We start from the raw sequence: 20,446 nt of genomic DNA, 5'->3' as shown, positions 1-20,446 counted from the left end.
ACTCCAGTATTCTTGCTTAGGAAATCCCATGGACAGAGAAGCCTGGTGGGCTACAGTCCATGGACTGCAAAGAGTCAGAAGAGTTAGTGACTAGAAAAAACATTGGTCAACGGCTTTACATGAATACTGTTCCCTTTTCTCAAAATAACCCTATGAGATAGGTGTTATCATCACATTTTGATTTGTAGCATCAGAGTTGAGATTTGAAGCAGGTACTGACTGATACTGAGCTCAGGTTTCTTCAGGGTTTCAATCTGTTTTCCTAGTCTCATTCTTTCTCTTCTAGGCTATTTCCATGTCTAGCTGAATAAAAGCTGTGTTTTAAATAGTCAAAGATTCAATAGAAAAAAGCAGACTAAATATTGAATCCTTTCCCCTTGCATGATCCTTAGAGTGTATCTGCTCTCCAGCTTGTACACAAGCATTGAGGGGTCAGCCATTCTTCAGTTAATATCCAAGGCCAACCATTACTTATTTAATTCTATCTTGGGACTCATCCAATTGCTAGAGAGTGAAATCTGCTTTAAACTATCTTGAGGAATAAAGGAAAAGTGTTGGCTATTAAAAAAAAAAAAACAACATGAGTAGCACCAACTTCAGCAAGGGCGGGACACAGGAGCTAAAGCAAAGGCACCAGGAATATGTCTCTATTTTCTTTCATATCAGCATCACAATTAGCTACACTTATCTTGCCCAAGCAATCACAAGAAAGAGATATTATCTTTCTTAACATGTCCAGAAAAATGCAGGAGCTCAGTCTCACAGATCTAGCCAAGGCCATGTGCCCATGCTGAACTCACAGAATGGTCAGGATGATGGAACAATCTGGTTAGCCAGACACAGACCATGGAACAGAGTCAGCCCCATTTTAACACAATGTGTACTAAAAGTTGAGAAAAGGCATTTCAAAGACACATCAGAGTATGATGACCTGAATAATGGCAAATGATCGCTGGACAAGCAAAAAAATAAATAACCACCAAACCAGTGCTGTGATATAGGATAGTTTGCATACACTGTATGTATATCAGTTTTCTCATCTGTAAAACAAACAGTCTGTGTACCTCATGGCATTTGAAAAGAATCCAATGATAAAATGTTTGAAATTGTTCAGCACCATACTTGATGCTTTGCAAGGCCTCCAAATATCATTGCATTATTTTATTACACTGTCCCAGACCTCATGCGTCGGTACTCATACCTTCCTACATGCAACTGCATTGTTTTTCCCTCATGCCTCTGACACCTTATTTAAATAGTCCAGAATTTGTCACACAATCTGAATTTCTGATGGCCGGAGGGTCCATGGGAAGCTGGAACTATCAGAAAGGCTCCTACAAAAGCTGTTGGCAGCCATCATGTTTCAACAGGGGTGGTGTATGATTTGTGTAGACAAAGCAAGAGCCAGAAGTACACATCTCATTATCCCATTAATCCTCTAACATGTTGCTGTTTGGCCATAATCTCCTTTCCCCAAAGATGAGACGGCAGAGGGAGACAACAACAGCACCACGCAGACAGATTGTGCTTTGATGCCCATGAATGATCTGAGGGGAGAACCACTTCATCCACAGCCAATGCTCTGTCAAATTGGGCCCCAGTAGCAATGAACTGGTTGGGGAATATCTTTGGGGGGAAGTCATATTTAATAAACTGAGGATATAAGCTTCTGGGGACAACTCTTCTCTCCCCTTTCTTCAAATCTGTTCTGTAAATATTTCAGGATAAGTGCTGAAAGCTGACTTTGCCTCCCTGGTGGCACATACCATTGTTTTAGAAAACACAGTTTATTAGCAAGTTTCTCTGGAACCTTTTAAAAAATAATAATAATAAAAGCAACAAAAAATAAGACAGCCAAGTAATGACTGATGGAACATGAAAACAGCCAAGGAAACAAAGGCACGCCAAGGAGCAGGTAGCCACGACAAGGACGATGGACAAGTCAGTCTCCTCATTTTGTTTTAACACATCCTTTATCTGAACAGATTTTTTTTTCCATTTGAGGAAAAGGTGTAGGACAATCAAGGCTCACTCATTAAGCCAGTGTTTGTTCTGGAGTCTAGAGACGTGTCTATGAACAAAATAGACAAAATCAGTGCTCTCAAGATCTTATCGTCTAGTCAGGTGGAGAGAAAAATCAACTAATTAAGCAAGAAAATAGAAGAAAATGAATGTAAGCTAAAAGTTACCCTAGGTTTATGTTAACACATAGATAACATATAGATGGCAATGCAGGGCCAGGCGATTGTAGCAACTGAGCTGATGTCTTGCTAGATCCCATTAACACAGCAGTGCACACATCCTTCTGTTGGAGGATAATCCTGTGGCCAGTGGCTTAAATGTGAAACCTTTTCAGGAGAACTGTCCTTGGCCTATAGAAGATGCCTTGGAGGCAGCCAATGATGGATTGATACAGAGTAACCGAAGCTTGGCTCCTTCCTTCAAGGCTGGGGACCTATGAGAAATGATTTATGCTCCAGACCCCCCACCACCATAACCCAGAGATCAGGCCAAGCTAGACGCTATCAACGACCACATTTAAGACCACGTCCTTGCTCTCTTTCTCTTGTTCTCCCCTCCTTGTTGCCCCCATCCATTTGCAGGTTTTTCCTAAGCGTATGCTTTTAAACAAAGCATGTGTTGCCATACCTTCTCTCAGGGGCTCTGTTTCTAGGAAACACAGCCAAGACAGCAGCTGAGGAAAGTCTCTTTCGAGTTATCCTATTGAAGCTGGGAAATAAATGATGAAAAGTAACCAAGAATGCATATATCTGTGGCATAAACTTGACATGCTTTAAAGACCAAGAGAAGATCTTGGGTGGAGGCCATTAGAAAGAGGAGAAGTGGGAAGAGAGAAGATTGGAGAATCCCAGGAGCTGAGCCCAGATCTTACAGGAGGAGGATCCTGGATTTTAGTCCAAGTGTGATGGGAAGTGATTAGAGTTTTGAGCAGTTGAGTGTTCTGACTTACATTTAAAAAATTCCTCCAGGGAACACATAATGTTACAGTCAGAATAGAAGCAGGGAGACCAGGCAGGACACTGCATATGATGATGTTGGTTGGACTAGTAACTGTTGTGTGCCTGTTATATGTTAGACAACTTACCTATAATTTACAAGTTCTACTAACAACTCCATAAGATGGATATTATTCTACCCATTTTAGAGGCAAGAAAAGCAAGGCAGACTGTTTATATAGCTGCTGAGACATACTTGTGCCATTAAGTAAATATCTTCTATTTAAATCAGACGATCTGGTTCTAAAACCAGTGTTTTCCTGACTATAATACCCTCCTTATCTGATTGTCTGGTGTACAATTTTCTCTGAAAATAGCTCAGTCACTCTGACTTGCCATGTTTGGGCCATCAGAGATGCTGAAGCCTCACTGTCCCACTGGGGATATGGATTCCTGCTGAGGCATCAGTCCGTGGGGCCCCTGAAAGACTGGCTGCCATTATTTACACACATCTGTTTGCAATTATGAGGTGCCCTTACACTTCCCCTTTTTGTTAACATAATTACTTTCAATTATATGAACACTCTGCCCTGACCAGTCCAGGGATCCACACCCCTGCCAACTACAATGGTTGATTTCCAAAGCTCCTGCCTGTCCAGGCCAAACATATGGCCCCTCTTCTCAGCTCTGAGCATAAGAGGATTCAGATCCAAATACAGTATGAAAAGTAGCTATCTCTTGCTTTGTCTGTATCACTATGGCAATACAAGAGATGGTTAAATTACTTAGGGCCACATTTTAAATTTGCAATGATTTTGTCACCTAGAGGGAAATTTGTAATGGGAATTTAATGTGAAAGTGGTTCTCTTGCCTTGAAAAGCCAAGGCAGTCCAAAATCTCCTCCTGTCAACATGACGCAGAGGGGAATAAGAGAAGCCAAATCTATTTCCAGTAATCAATTTAGAATTAAGACAGAGGAGATCTCCCCAAATTCAAGAGGTGCACAGTTCTTAAAAATAGCAGAGTAGGAAGAGCAACTGTGAGAAAGAGCTTTTTACGTGGTTGACAAACATTCTAGATTAAAATCCGAACTTTGAGGAAGGGTGAGTTGAAAAGTTCTCTGTAGTTATTGTGAAACCCTGAAATAAATATTAGAAGAATCCAAAGTGCACTAAAATATGGAAGAAAAAACGGAGAATTATCATTGATTTTGCTTCCTCTTGCTGCTGTTGCTGCTGCTAAGTCCCTTCAGTTGCGTCCGACTCTGTGCGACCCCATAGATGGCAGCCTACCAGGCTCCCCCGTCCCTGGGATTCTCCAGGCAAGAACACTGGAGTGGGTTGCCATTTCCTTCTCCAATGCATAAAAGTGAAAAGTGAAAGTGAAGTCGCTCAGTCGTGTCTGACTCTTAGCGACCCCATGGACTGCAGCCTACCAGGCTCCTCCGTCCATGGGATTTTCCAGCTGAGAGTACTGGAGAGGGGTGCCCTCCTTTTGCTAGGCACGTTTAAAGGTATTTTACCTTTATGATGACATTTAATCCTTGTACCAATACTATTAAGGTAATTATGGTTATTCTGGTTCTCTTAACAGAGGAAATGGGCTCAGAGTTTAACAGCTTGCCAGAGGCTATAGACTTAGTAATGGCACAAAAGCCATCTGAGCTCTGGTCTCTTTTGGTTTCAAAGGCCGCTCTGTTTTTCTAATTTGCAACAGTAAAAATGGAAAAATGAATGAACTAGGGAGAAGTAGAAAAGAGGAGGAAAACATGACTAGGGAAGAGAGACTTTCTTTGCAGATACCTGACCAAAAAGATTAAGCAGTTCTTTAATTTTGTGTTGAGGGAATGATTAGAGATAATACAGAATCCCAAAGCATATATATTACAGCTTGATAAGTATGCATGGTGTGTGTGTGCACCAAAAATACCTGCATGCAATTGCCTATCATTCATTCCATAGTATATATGGTTCATTTCTTTACTCTCAAATATTCCTCTTTGGCCCTATTAATACTGAAGAATCATTGAAGTCTTTGGGAATCCGTGTACCATGTGGCTTGGGCTTCCCAGGTGGCACTAGTGGTAAAGAACATGCCTGTCAACGCAGGAGGCACAAGAGATGCGGATTCAATCCCTGGGTCGGACAGATCCCGTGGAGGAGGGCATGGCAACCCACTCCAGTACTCTTGCCTGGAGAATCCCTTGGACAGAGGAGCTTGGCAGGCTACAGTCCATAGGGTTGCAAAGAGTCAGGCATGACTGAAGTGACTTAGCATGCACCATGCAGCTTGCAGAGTAGGTGATCACACCCCACCATAAGCACTTTTCATCTCCTCTGGGGAAAGGTACAGCCTAACCCTCTCCTGCTCAAGGGAGACTCATTAATTATCTTAGTTCTAATTCCAGACCTGTAGAGATTGCCTGAAGCTAAATCCACATGCAGGGCAGTGCTGGTGATAGGAGTCTTTCCAAAGAATATCCAATGACCTACTCAGCCTCTCTCTGCTCTGTCCTATATTTTCATCAGAGTTTCTTTAAGTAATTCTCCTTGTTCTAGTGGGTATACCACTATGAGGCTTACTTGCAAGCTAACTCTGCAGACCCTCTTCTTGAAGATAAGGAGTTGCTGCTGGGCTCCTTCAGTGGAATCCCAGCCTCCTGTTTGTAATATCCTGTTTGGAGAAACCTCATGGGTGAATCTTGACTTTACCATGGACTCCTCCTTAATTCTCCCCATTAAGGTGGTCTTGCTTCCATTCAAGAACTCGGTTACAGTCTGTCCCTGATGGCAAAAAGTATGCATTTCTTTAAAACTTTTTACTTTTCATTCCTTTTTGCTTCTTTGTTCATGTATTTGGCTCATCCTTTGCAGTTTTTCCTCTTGTCCACCTAGAGCTCAAGCCGGTCTTCTATGAACCCTGTTTTGAGTAATACACAGCCAACTACAGTGGAGAGAATTTTTCTTTATCCTCTGGGATGTCCTTTGAGAATTGAGAAATGCAACTGCCAATCTTAGCAGGGTTCTAACAGAGCTGTATTCAGAAAGGATAAGTGGAAATACGATCAAGAAAGCATTTTCAAAAAAAAAAAAAAGAAAGCATTTTCAAGACTCAGTAAAATGCATTTTAACTGAGTTGACAAGGCTGAGAAGCCAGCTTACACAAGGCAATCTTCTAACCAAAACAGCATGGGAGTGTTCCCTGGTTTTGAAGGACTCCTTGCCTGGCCAGACAGATAGCTATCTAGCTGGTTAAATGTATGAGATGTTAATAGAATATTTGGGGTATGGCAAACTCTGGGCCAGTTTTCATAATTCTTTTCCCATGAGTGTCAAATCGAGTCCCTGTAATAGAGATATAAAGAGATATGTAATAACAACAACCATTAATTCCCAAATCTCACATGTCAGAGACTATTCTAAGCACTGTTACGTGTACCATCAATGAAAACACTATGAGGCAAGCATTGCTAAAACCCCCACTTTAAAGGTGAGGAGACTGAGAAGAAATAAAGCCTTGTGACGGCCACACTATAGGTCCGTTTGGCATCCTAATCGCTTTGCTTAGTATGTTGTATGTCTCTCCAGTCCAAGTGCAGATTAGAGCCCCAGCAGAGGGAGGGAGATGTGAAGAGAACAAGGGAATTAGAAGGGATGGGGTGCCAGCCTGTCCCAGGCCCCCTGGGGAGGTCCTCACAGATGCCTTGTGAATCAGTCCTTATTGCGATCATACTGGTAGGTTACTTTCACCGCCAGCATTTGCACTTATGCAAATATCACTTGAGACTGTGAGTGTGTTCCCTAAGGACATCATTCATTCATTCATTCAACAACCCTTCCCTGGCCATCTAGTAGGGACCATGTCCTGTGCTGGAAGCTGTAGTGAATGAAATAGGTGACATTATAGCTCAGAGAAGGAACGGGACACAAGTCAGATAGGCACAAGAATGGATATATAATTACAGCTATCACAAGTAAGTGCTGACCATGTGTTCTTAGAGGGAACGCGTGCCTCCTCAGGGGGTCAGAGGAGGGTTCCTGAAGGAAGTGATGGCTTAGCTGAGGTCTAAGGCTCCATGGAAAAGGATCTCCTGCCAATGCAGAAGACACAGGTTTGGTCCCTGGGTTGGGAAGATCCCCTGGAGAAGGGAATGGCAACCCACTGCAGTATTCTTGCCTGGAGAATCCCATGGACAGAGGAGCCTGGTGGGCTACAGTCCACTGGGTTGCAGTCAGTCATGGCCTAGCAATTAAATAACAGCAACAATGATGAAGGGGAGACAGAGGATGGTTTTAGGCAGATAGAAAAGCAAGTATAAAGACCCGTGGAAGGAGACATTGTGAGACATTTGAGGAGCTGAAAGAGAGCAGAGTGAGGGAGCCATGGGGCCTCATGAGGCTGAAGAGTTTGTCTGGGAGCCAGACTCAGGCGAGCCACATGAGACCACAGAGTTGGTGATGGCTCAGTTTGCAGTGTGCCCAATCTGCTGTTTGCTCTGTCATTGTCCACAGGGCTGAAGGGTCTGCTGCCCACTCCAGAGGAGGCCAAGGAGGGACCGTAGTACAGGCAGAGGTCAGCAGAGGATTAGCTATAGCTAAGGAGAACAAAAGAAGTCTTGTTCTTAAAGGGGAGAAAAATGCCAACTGTGGGACAGAGACCACACCCAGAAGTATAGAAAGTGTGTGTGGGGAGTTTCCAAGTCAGTTCCTTTTGTTAGCAAGCACAGTAAAATAATAAAATCCCATGTAGGGTCTGAGGCCTTCTATGAGCATCCTCACCTATCAGCACTTCTCCGAGCCCTGTGTTGAGTGCCCTTCGGGCCACTGGGCGGGGCCTCCACAGCAGGCTCCTGGGCCTGGTGTGTGATTACTTTCTAATGGGTTGGGCCTCTTTGTGTGGGGCCTCTTACAGGGTGGAGAATCGCTGTACAAGGAACTGGAATTTTAATCGGCACATTGTCCAGTGGCTCCAGACATGATAGCCCGCCTGACTTCTCATAGGGTTGAGACCTTACCAGTAGTGCTTATTTGGGAAACCCAAATTCACTAGCATTGAGGTTCTTCCCAGTCTTTCCAGTTTCAGGATAATACACTCCTTGGAACTCAATCTTCGTAAGACCCTGATACAAGAATCCCTACCCACCCAAGCCTGTCTAACACTTGAGTTTGGAGAGCTGACAGTTCGGATAGTGAGGGATTCGTGGACTTGGTGGTGGGATTCCATCATGCTTTTTGAATGTCTGGCCATCCTGTGATGCTACTGTCTCTGTTCACCTGCATCTCTGTTGTGCTCAGATCTCATCAGTGCCTTGCAAGGACTTCACACAGACTACCGTCACGCATTGCCAGCTACTTTCCCAATAGGTGCCATCTGGTGGTCCACCTGTATGAATGCCGGACACCTGATGTCACCCATCTGCCAGCTGTCTGCTCATCCTCTACTTGAATGTCCACTCTGGGTACTCCAGTCCATCTCAGCCTTTTGCCAGGACTACTTACCTGCCACCTGTTCTTCCCTCCCTGGGACAGATGGCTCCCTTTTGTGCTTGTCTTTGCATGTGTTGGGTTCTGACCTCAGTAATCACAATCCCTCTGAGTCCTTCACATCCAGACGATTCAGATCCTGAGCAAAACCGGCAGAGTTTCTGCAGGCCAGGTCTTTGCACATAGGGAGTGAATTTTGCACACAAGGAATAGAGTCTCTCAGCTCTAACCCAGGGTTGTTGCTTTGTCCATGGGAGACTGTAAGCTTCTCCTGATCTCTGCCATATGCACCAAATGCAATGAATTTGTTCCTTTGCCTCATTCCTTACAATGTCTTCCTGCTCTCTATACTTTTCTGGCATCTAAAATTTCTGCCTAATTATTGCCACATGCCTCTTCTTAAGGGAAGTCCTTGTCCCCTTAAATCTGGTTTCTGGCACTGTTTTCTGCCAAATTGAATGGACTACCTTGAGTCCAGACCACCTCCCACCTGACTGTGAGTCATCCATTTCCTGGGGATTCCTGTGTTCATGTTCTTCCTGAAGAACAGCCTCCATCTGGTTGTAGTATTTGGACTATGGTTCTTATTAATGCGGTCACTTGTCTATGAGCAAGTGGTTTACTTTTTCTGAGTTTCGGTTTTCTTATCTGCCATTTACGTTAATAACTGTGTCTATATTATAGATGTATAGTCACGATTAAAAGGTTAAGACATGCAGTGCATTTGAAAGACTCCCTGGCAGAGAGTGCACTCTGGATTAAGCTTAGTGATTATCTGTGCTTCCTATCTTTCCCTACTAGTGTGTGGGGCCCTGGCTAGGCTGATATTTCAGATGCACTCCCAGCCCTCAAGTGGTTAGCCACATTAGCAAGATCACTTAGGGGCCTCCCTTGGTCTCCAAATCACAGACCCTGTGGGAATCAGAATGTGCCAAGGGAGTAAACTTGTATCCGTCCATTCATTCTTTATTTTATTCATTCGAGAAGTATTTATTAAGCCTCTGCTTGGTGCATGGATGGCGTCTGGCTCAGTGATTTGAATACTTTGTCTCTTGTACACAACTCCTTGGGTTGGGCATGGACAGAAGAGCCTGGCAGGCCACAGTCCCTGGGGTTGCAAAAGAGTCAGGAATGACTTAGCAACGAAATAATAACATTCACCAATCCACTGCTCTTGATTATCCTTATGCTAAGCAAGCACTCTGGGCAAACTGAAAGCAGACATTTTTCCTCCTTTAATTAAACATAAAGCCACAGCCAATATCCAACCTTGGATCTGTGTTTTAGAGACTCTGATCAGACTTGGAAACCATAATTGAAACTGCTAAATTGAATGCTAGTTATAAAAATTGGTATCAATGATAATGCTATCAACAACTATTTTAATGTATCAGATTATAGATAGATTTTTCTGTTTTTTAAAAAGAAATGAATTTTAAAAGAAGAGAATATGAGGCTGGAAAATAACTTATTCCCAACAGTGAGTAAGAAAGTTCCTCTGAAAGTTCTCCTGTCTGTCTCTTCAGACTTCTTGCAGAAAAAAAAAGTTGCAAATAATCCCCTGTGATAAGAATGTTAATAAGAGTGATTGAGAAACAAGCACGCCTTTTGGAAAACTCTGTCTTACTATCTTACAAAACTTGACTGATGAATGGATGAATGGAAAAATTGATGGTGCCTGGCTTAGGAGGGATGAAGGACTCTTCAGTACAGCCTGGCTGGTGATATGAGTTGGCAAACATCCATCTGATACTTAAGTAGATATTAATCTCGCCCATATCAAAGTACAGCTGAAAGGTTCAGGGTCATTGTGGTTGTTGGGAGCAGCCCTAGGAGGCAAAAGGTGAATTCTCTTCTAAATGTAGACTCAGTCACAGGCTCACTGGGGATCAAGGTCAAATTGCTTCACCTCACTTGGTCTTGTTAACTCAGATGGAAAATTAGTTAGAAGCAAATCACATACTTGGAGAAGAGCTGCAGCTACCCAGGGCTACTTTTCTAGAGGAGCAGGGTCTCTGAGGAAGCTACAATATTTAAGGTGGATAGGCAGACAGGAATGGGGAAATGAAAACTCCTGGGGGAATGGAAAGCCCCATTACAATCAGAAACATCATGCTGGAAAGCTTTTGTATCCTACCCCGAGATGCTGCCTGCCTCCGTCAGATCAAGGTGAGGATCTCCACCCAGGCTTCGCTTGGACCTCTGCGGGTTGCAGAAACAGACTGGGCATTTGGGAGTGAGCAGTGCTCTGGGAAGGAAAGCCAGTCAATACACGGCTGGCCAACAAAAAGGAAAGAAACAACTCCACTGCGTCCTGCCTGCCTCACCCCTCTCTTCAGACAACTCAGCTCCAGCTTGAAGCTTTGGTTCCCTGGTTCTTGCTGGAGTAGTTCTGAGCTTCTCCGTTTAAATTTTGCTCAGCTCTGATTCTGTCAGATCTCGAGCCTGACAAGCACTCTTTTCCATTCCTTTCATACCCACTTCTGCCCAAGGGTTCTGTTGGCCCACATCTGAGAGGAATGACCACCAAATCTTCCTGTAGGAAGCCAGTGCACTGTGGGATATTTTCATAGGGGAATTTATCAAATCTCTTAGTATGAAGATAGTGATGGAAGAGTCTAAGTTCGGTGTGCTGACTGTCTGTACCTCCAGTCAAGCACAGCCTCTGGAAAAAGAGATAAATTGGTGTCCTTCACTCTCTATAGAAAATGAAACATTTCTGCTGGGTTCCCAGAAGAGCCAGACAGGAAACCATTGATCATCCTGAACAAACATCTTTCAATGAATCTTTATCTCCTCTGAAGATAATTGGAAGGACAGTGACTTCTGAGTTTACTCTCTTTCAGCACTCACCTCCCTTTCACTCTTCTGGGTCTATTTGTTTTCAAAGCCAAAATCTACTACAGGGATCCATCCATCTTAGCAAAGGAATCCCAAATGATTTCCTATTTCAGCTCCAACGTATGGACTTGAGAATTCTCTTAATCCACTGACTCTGCAAGGTACTTGATCTTTTCCATCACAGGTGAGCATGTCATGTTGCTCAATTCCTCACAAAAGATGTGCCTAAACTAGTAACCCCAGTGCTCTGTCTGGATCTAAGACTTCCTCTCTTGGACGGCATCACCAAAGCGATGGACATGAGTTTGAGTAGGCTCTGGGAGCTGGTGATAGACAGGGAAGCCTGGCATGCTGCAGTCCATGGTGTCACAATGAGTCGGACATGACTGAGCAACTGAACTGGACTGAACTCTTCTCTTAATGAGTATGTTCATTTGTTCATTTCACATTGCAAATCATCACATGCCCATCACTGTGCCAGGATGCCCAGTTCCTAAAGTAGATCTGATGACAGATGTGCATGTACCTGAGTTCCCTGGATCCTGGCTTGCTGATCAGTATCCCCTGAGGTGTGCAGCTAAAGCAAAGAAAATCGTTTCGGTGGGCCACATTCATAACCAAACCTATACCTTCTCAGTTCTAAAAATCATTTAAAACATCAAAAGCCTTAAATCTGGTATTTTTGATTCTCTGAACTCTTAATTAGCTGTGTAACTGGCACATCAATATCTTAAGACCCATATTCATTTAAAAAACTAGGTTATTATAATGTATAACTTTAAATAAACCCTTCCAACTATAGTAATGCAAATCACAGAAGCCCTGAAAGCTCTATGAATCAATGCCGCCACCTCACACCCAGCTGTGGAAGTTATTTGGTATTAGCACAGTAACCTTTAAATAGAAGAGTATGTTCTTAAACACACTGGGTCTCGACAAGGGGCCCGCCCACATGGTGAAAAGGCCCAGCTCCTGTGTTTCTGTTATGTGAAAATATAATGGAAAGAATTTTTAATGTGGCAGAAACAAATGCCAACTCTTACAAGATTTCACAAGCATCTACAGAGTTCAAAGATCATCAACACAATGCGGATGGTTCTTTTTTGTAAGTGTAAGAAATGCAAAAGATGATGGCTCCTCTGAACAGAGGGAGATGTCAGATCTCACTATGATATAAAGGTTGTTCAAATAAATTTTAAAATAATAAGAATGATGAACCTAATTACTTTTACAATGGGGAAATCTGGAAAACCCCACATTTAGTGAGTGATCAATGCTAACCTTACCAATAAGTACATAGACTGGCAGCATGTATCTCCTGATGTGATGTGCTGAGTAGAACAGAACACCGTTTTTATAGTACTTGTACCAAAAATGCATACCTTGATTCTAACCCCAAGATAAATGTAAATTGAGGGAGAGTAAAAAAAGTTTGATCTTCAAAAACAGCAAAACCTTAAAAAAGAAAAGAGGAGAAAACATTTCCCACTAAAGCCTTACCCTGGATTAGTATTTGGATACTAAAGATTAAAGATTTGGATTAAAGATTCATTAATCTTAATTGATTAAAGATCAATCTATTTATCCGTGGATCATTTTCCCTCTGTATGTGTGTGTGTATTTCAAGAGAGGGACAACATTTCATGTAACGATCACACGGTTATCAACTTCAGAAACTGTAACACTGATAAAATAAAATAAAAATATCATCTAGCTCTCTGTCCATATTCAAATTTGCCAGTTGTCTCAGTTATGCCCTTTAGAGGAGGGGTTTGCAAACTGCAGCCCACCCACCATCTGTTTGCATAAGTAAAGTTTTATTGGAACAAAACCATGCCCCATTTGTTTACATGTTGTCCATGGCTGCTTTTGCATTACAACCACAGAGTTGAGTAGTTGCAATAGGGACCATATGGTCCATAAAACCTAAAATATTTATTATCCAGCTCTTTACAGAAATAGTTTTCCAACCCCTGCTTTAGAGCTGTATTACTCCCCTCTCATACAGGGAAATGTATTGCACTCAGCTGTCAGCTCCTTAACGTTTCTTTTAATCAGAATTAGCTCCTAATCCTTTCTTTGAGTTTCTTAACCTTGATATTTTTAAGACGGCAGGACTGTTTTGTAAAATTCCACTCAACTTGGCTTTATCTGATATTTCCTCATGATGAGATTCAGGTTATTCATTTATGGCAAGAATACCACTAAGTTGATATTGTATTCTTTTAATACATCATATCAAGAGATATGTCTATTTTTTTTTCCAGTTTCCTTGAATATAACTGATACATATTACTGTATATGTTTAAGGCATACAACATGAAGGTCTGAGTTACATATATTGTGAAATAATTGTCAAAATAGGTTCAAGTAACATCTACCTTCTCATAGCTACAATAAAAAAGAAAAGGAAGAAGAAAAGAAAAAAAATTCTCTTTGTGATGAGAACTCTTAAAATGGTTTTATCCAAATATTAATGGTGTTAATTTTGGTCAGTTGGCTAGGGTGGTGTCCACAGGAAGAAAAATTACTTTGCTTTGCTCTAAACAACATTATTAGAAAGATTAGTAATATTCAAACATGAGCTGTGTATTTGGTATCAGCAAATTATCCATATTAAATTTCCATTATTTGATAATTTTTTTATATTAAAATATGTTCTTGTTCCTAGGAAATTTGTACTTAAGTAGTTAGAATAGAAGGTCATTATTTGTAGTAAAAGATTCAGAGGTGGTGGGTCATAACTACGATGGTGTGATCACTCACCTAGAACCAGATATACTGGAGTGTGAAGTCAAGAGGGCCTTAGGAAACATCACTACAAACAAAGCTAGAAGAGAGGGAATTCCAGTCGAGCTATTTCAAATCCTAAAAGATGATGCTGTGAAAGTGCTCCACTCTATATGCCAGCAAATTTGGAAAACCCAAGAATGGCCACAGGACTGGAAAAGGTCAGTTTTCATTGCAATCCCAAAGAAGGACAATGTCAAAGAATGCTCAAACTATTGCATAATTACACTCATTTCACATGCTAGCAAAGTAGTGCTCAAAATTCTCCAAGTGAGGTTTCAACAGTAAATGAACCGAGAACTTCCAAATATCCAGGCTGGACTTAGAAAAGGCAGAGGAACCAGAGATCAAATTTCACACATCTGTTAGATCATCAAAAAAGCAAGAAAATTCCAGGAATGTCTACTTCTGCTTCATTGACTACTCTAAAGCCTTTGACTGTATGGATCACAACAAAGCGTGGAAAATTCTTCAAGAGATGGGCACACCAGATAACCTTACCTGCCTCCTGAGAAACTTGTATGCAGGTCAAGAAGCAACAGTTAGAACCAGACATGGAACAAGGAACTGGTTCAAAATTGGGAAAGGAGAATGTCAAGACTGTGTTTTGTCACCCTGCTTATTTAACTTATATGCAGAGTACATTATGCAAAATGCCAGGTTGGATGAAGCTCAAATGGGATCAAGATTGCTGGGAGAAATATCAATAACCTCAGATATGCAGAAAGCATAGAGGAACTAAAGAGCCTCTTGATGAAGGTGAAAGAGGAGAGTGAAAAAGCCTGGCTTAAAACTCAGCATTCAAAAAACTAAGATCATGGCATCTGGTCCCATCACTTCATGGCAAATGAATGGGGAAACAATGGAAATAGTGACAGACTTTATTTTCTTGGGCTCCAAAATCAGTGCAGATGGTGACTATAGCCATGAAATTAAAAGTCACTTGCTCCTGGAGGAAAAGCTATGATAAACCTGGACAGTATCACTTTGTTGACAAATGTCCATACAGTCAAAGCTATGGTTTTTTCAGTCGTCATGTACAGATGTGAGAGCTAGACCATAAAGAAGGCTGAGCACCAAAGAACTGATGCTTTCAAACTGTGGTGCTGGGAAAGACTCTTGAGAGTTCCTTGGACAACAAGGAGATCAAAATCATCAATCCTAAAGTAAATCAACACTGAATATTCATTGGAAGGACCGACACTGAAGCTGAAGCTCCAATACTTTGGCCACCTGATGCAAAGAGCCAAAACACTGGAAAAGACCTTGATGCTGGGAAAGATTGAAGGCAGGAGGAGAAGGGGACAACAGAGGATGAGATGGTTGGATAGCATCACCAATTCAATGGACATGAGTTTGAGCTAACTCTGGGAGTTTGTGAAGGTCAGGGAAGCCTGGCATGCTGCAGGCATGGCGTCCATGGGGTTCATGGAGTCCATGGGGTCGCAAAGAGTTGAACATGCCTGAGCGACTGAACAACAAGGGTCATTATAATTACCACATATCCAATGATCCGGCATATACACAGACACACACACACATATAATATATATGTAGAAAATCTTACCACTTGGCCAAAGTAAATAGTATGTGGGTGTCCACTGTATGATTCTTACAACTTTTGAATAAGCTTATTTTTTTTTAATGGGAGGTTAAAATATTAATGGATCAATATTCCCTGGCATGCAAGACAGAATAGAGTGTCCAGAGAACACTATAGGAGTGAGGTTGAGCATGAAGAACATCTTCCCCTCTGTACTCGGGGGAGCAGTCATGCGGCTTCTAGTGGGTAATACAGGGGTGGGGAGACCCGAGGGGAGACCCGAGGCCACTGTCACATTGACAGCTGTGGTGTTCACCCACTGACTGTATAAAATCAATTTGATTTAATTGTGTAGAATGCTTCAGCACAGCTTTGATTTACCTCTAAAGTGACAACTTCAAAATGACTTAGAGGAAAAGGAAAATCAAAAAGGAAAAGAAAAGGTAAAAGAAAATCCTTGTTGGATTTTAAGAGATTTTCAGAGAATAAGATTGTTAAGAGAATCACAGTAACATATCAGCTGTAAAAATAATGCAGATAATTAAAGAGCAATCTCTTGGGTAGGGTCAAAACACAAAAGCAAACTAGAAGATAAGCTATTTACAACGAGAAACAAGCTCGAAACAAAAACTACAGAAGGGAGAGTAGAAAAGTGTGTGCTGAGGCTGGGGGTGAGGGACACAGGAGCTGGTAAGAGGGCACATGTTTTCTGTCGTAAGATGAATAAGGTCTATGATCTAACGAATGACATGGTGACTACAGTTGGTAGCACTGTGCTGTATAATGAAAACTTGCTAAGAGAATAAAACTTAGCTGTCATCACACACAACAAGTAAATATATCAGGTGACAAATGTGTTAATGAACTTGATGGGGGGAATTCTTTCACAATGTGTTTGTGTGTGTAAAATTATCATGTTGCACACTTTAAATACCTTACAATTTTATTTGTCAATTATACCCCAAAAAAGCTGGGAAAGGAAGTGCAAAAGGGAAGAGCAGTTAGAGATCAGATAAATGAAAATGCAGAAAGCAGATGTAGCAAAATTAATAACAGGAAAGAGAAAATAGAAGAGCAAAAGCATAAAAAGATACCAAGAGTTTTTTTATATTAAAAAAATAATCCACAAGGAAGATACACCATTCATGAAATGAATAATAAAACATTGAGAATATAAAGGAAAAACTGTTAGAAACCCAAGGAGAATTTGACAGTATCATAATTATAGTGAAAGTCCAAAACACAAATTTCAGTCTGACCCACTGAGAAGACAAAATTTTAAAAAATGGTATGGAGAACTTTAATAATTATTGTTGCACTAATAGGAATATATCAAACATATAACTAAAATACTTATAGAAAATATACTTTTTGATGCCAATGTAGCATTTATACATATATCCAGTAATAAAAAGGAGAGAGAATCTCACTGATCCAAAGAGTAGAAATTCTGAAAGACACATGTACCCCCAGTGTTCATGGCAGCACTGTTTACAATAGCCAGGACATGGAAGCAACCTAGATGTCCACTGACAGAGGAATAGGTAAAGAAGCTGTGGTACATATACACAATGGAACATTACTCAGCCATAGAAAGGAGCACATTTGAGTAAATTGTAGTGTGGCAGATCACACACACACACACACACATTATGGAATGTAGAAAAGTGATACCGATGAACCTATTTCAGGGCAGGAATAGAGACACAGACGCAGAGAATGGGCTTGTGGACACGGCAGGGGAAGGAAAGGCTGGGACAAATTGAGAGAGTACCATTGGCATGTATATGCTGCCATGTGTAAAACAGACAGCAGTGGGAAGCCGCTGTGTGACCCAGGAAGCTCAGCCCGGTGCTCTGTGATGGCCTAGAGGGGCAGGATGGGGCTGGGTGGAGGGAGGCCTAACAGGGAGGGGATATATGTATACGTGGGGCTTCCCTTGTAGCTCACTCGGTAAAGAATCTGCCTGCAGTGCAGGAGACCCGGGTTCGATCCCTGGTTTGGGAAGATCCCCTGGAGAAGGAAACGGCAACCCACTCTAGTATCTTTGCCTGGAAAGTCTCATGGACAGAGGGGCCTGGTGGGCTGCAGTCCACGGGGTCGCAAAGAGTCGGGCATGACTGAGTGACCAACCCTTACATATATGTGTACTTATAGCTGATCCACACTGTTATACAGCAGAAACCAACGGGGGTGGGGGTAAAAAAAAACAAAAAGAAAAGAAACCAGCACAACATTGTACAGCAATTATACTCCAATTAAAAATCAATAATAAAAAAGCAACTCTATAAGTCACAATTAACTAATGATAATGTAAACAAACCAAATACTTAATACTAAGTAAATTTTGACAAAATGCCAACTTAATCATTATAGTTAGAATATATTTAAAGCTAAACAGCAAAGAATTAAGCAAAAATCTCCTAATACTTATTTTTTAACTTTTAATTTTGACTGAGGCAGAGAAGACAATTAACTTCAAAGATTTTTCAAAATTAATTAGTGTCAAGCTGTCATTACAGTTCAGAGATTACCTCATAAGAAACTATATTCAAGAAAATTTGTTTGCTTGTGAAATATACTACTAAATATGAAGAAAACAAAATAAACTTTTATTCTATTCCTGAAGCAAAGAACAATGAGACTTCCTAGAAAAGGCATAGAAAACAGGTAATAAAAAACCCAAAATTAATGAATTAGAATAAGATGTAATAAAAGTGAAGCGTCAAATGCCTGATTTCTAGGAAAGAACAATAAGATGGGTCTATCTCTGGCAGTACAAAAAAGGCAAAAATAAAAACACAAAATGTATTACATTATGCAAATTAGCATATACACACAGACATGAGAATGAGTAAAATAGAATGGGATGCAAAATGTCATTATAAGCTTAATAACACACAGTTTATTGATAAATGCATGACTTTATAGAAAAAGTAATGTAAACTACCAACATTTATTCACAAAAAGTTAGAATAGGGAAATAGGCCACTAATTATGTTGAAGGTGTGAATTGCTCGGTCGTGTCTGACTCTGCAATCCCATGGACTGTAGCCCACCAGGCTACTCAGGCCATGGAATTCTCCAGGAAAGAATACTGGAGTGGGTAGCCATTCCCTTCTCCAATTATGTTAAAAATGATAAAAACTGTCAAAGAACTTCCTCCGAAATAAATGTTTAAACCAAATCATCCTTCAAAAGAATTTTATCCAATGCTATTTAAAGTGTCAATGGATAAGAAATGAATGCAAATTTCTCAGTGAATCATGTAAAACTAGAGTAAAACTAATGCAAAACCTGAAAAAAGATAGGACCAGAAGGAAACCTGCAACTCTTATCTCACTGTGACCATGAATATAATCATACATAAAATTCCCTAAAATGTTAGAAATTAGGTACTACACACATGTAAGCATTAACCCCAGTAAAGTAACAAGGCAGAGGATTTTAAAATTTTGAAAATCCGAATATGTAAGTACTTTAATAGAGAAAAAAGGCCAATATGATTATCAGAAAGATAAGCAGAAAGGTGTTTGATGAAGAGTTGCATCAAATGTACCATTTTACTGTAGACCACCAGGGAGATGAGAACGAGCCCTCAGTTTGAAGCCAACAGCCACCATTACGTTAAAAGGAGATCCTAGTGACACTGCAGCTACAGCCCCAAAGGCTCTCAGGGGCACTGCTGTCGTTTAACATCGCTATGACTAGAGGAAGAAGCCAAGAGAAATAAATACGACAGACATACCTGCAGGAAAACAGAAGCAGCACAGGCAACTGATTATTTGGCAAATCAAAAGAATTTATTCAACAAATTTAGAAAGAGTGAAATTATCTAAGGAAGTTAGTTTTATATATCCTGCTGCTGCTGCTGCTGCTAAGTTGCTTCAGTCGTGTCCAACTCTGTGTGACCCCATAGACAGCAGCCCACCAGGCTCCTCTGTCCCTGGGATTCTCCAGGTAAGAACACTGGAGGAGGTTGCCATTTCCTTCTCCCATGCACACATGCATGCTAAGTTGCTTCAGTCATGCCCGACACTGTGCGACCCTGTGGACAGCAGCCCACCAGGCTCCTCTGTCCATGGGATTCTCTAGGCAAGAATACTGGAGTGGGTTGCGATTTCCTTCTCCCAGTTTATATATAATCACATTTAAAAATTTATCCTACCATTCAGAAGTAACCATTTGGAAAAGACTAAATAAATAAATAAATAAATAAACTCCCTTTCCAGTATCAAATATATTATAAAAATTTAGTAAGAAATCTTCAGGATTCTTTTGAGCAAGGCCATAAATTTTTGCTAAAGGAAATAAACACTTTATATGAATTGTATAATGTAATCCTCACAACTAGACGATGAGGTAGATATAATTATCTTCATTTCACAAACAAGAATACTGATTCAGTAACTTGCCCAAACTCATAGACTTGAACTATCATATATTACATTTCATTTGGGGGTCATAAAGCAAAATATGTAGTAAAATAAGAAAAGACAATAATAAGCAACAAATGGAAAGCCAAAGGCATTCAACAAAGTATATGAATAATATATATGATAGATATTTTTTAGTCACTGGAAGAAAAGATTGCTTGCTGTAAAAATTAAGCAATTGGCACACTACTATAGAAGTGTGTAATTTACATGCCCATGCCATGATGTACACCAGAATTTTTCTGATGGGTTATGAGTTAAGAAAAGCATGGATATAACCAAGCAATGGCAAATATATGTTAAACATCAAGCTGGGGAATACCTCTAAGAATAACATCAAAGGCAAATGATGAATATCATCAATAGATTTTACTACATAAAAATAAAGCTGTATAC

This window comes from Bos taurus, chromosome 28 (genome assembly GCF_002263795.3).
Source record: "Bos taurus isolate L1 Dominette 01449 registration number 42190680 breed Hereford chromosome 28, ARS-UCD2.0, whole genome shotgun sequence".
NCBI lineage: Eukaryota > Metazoa > Chordata > Mammalia > Artiodactyla > Bovidae > Bos > Bos taurus.
Note: the sequence above shows the minus strand (reverse complement) of the source record.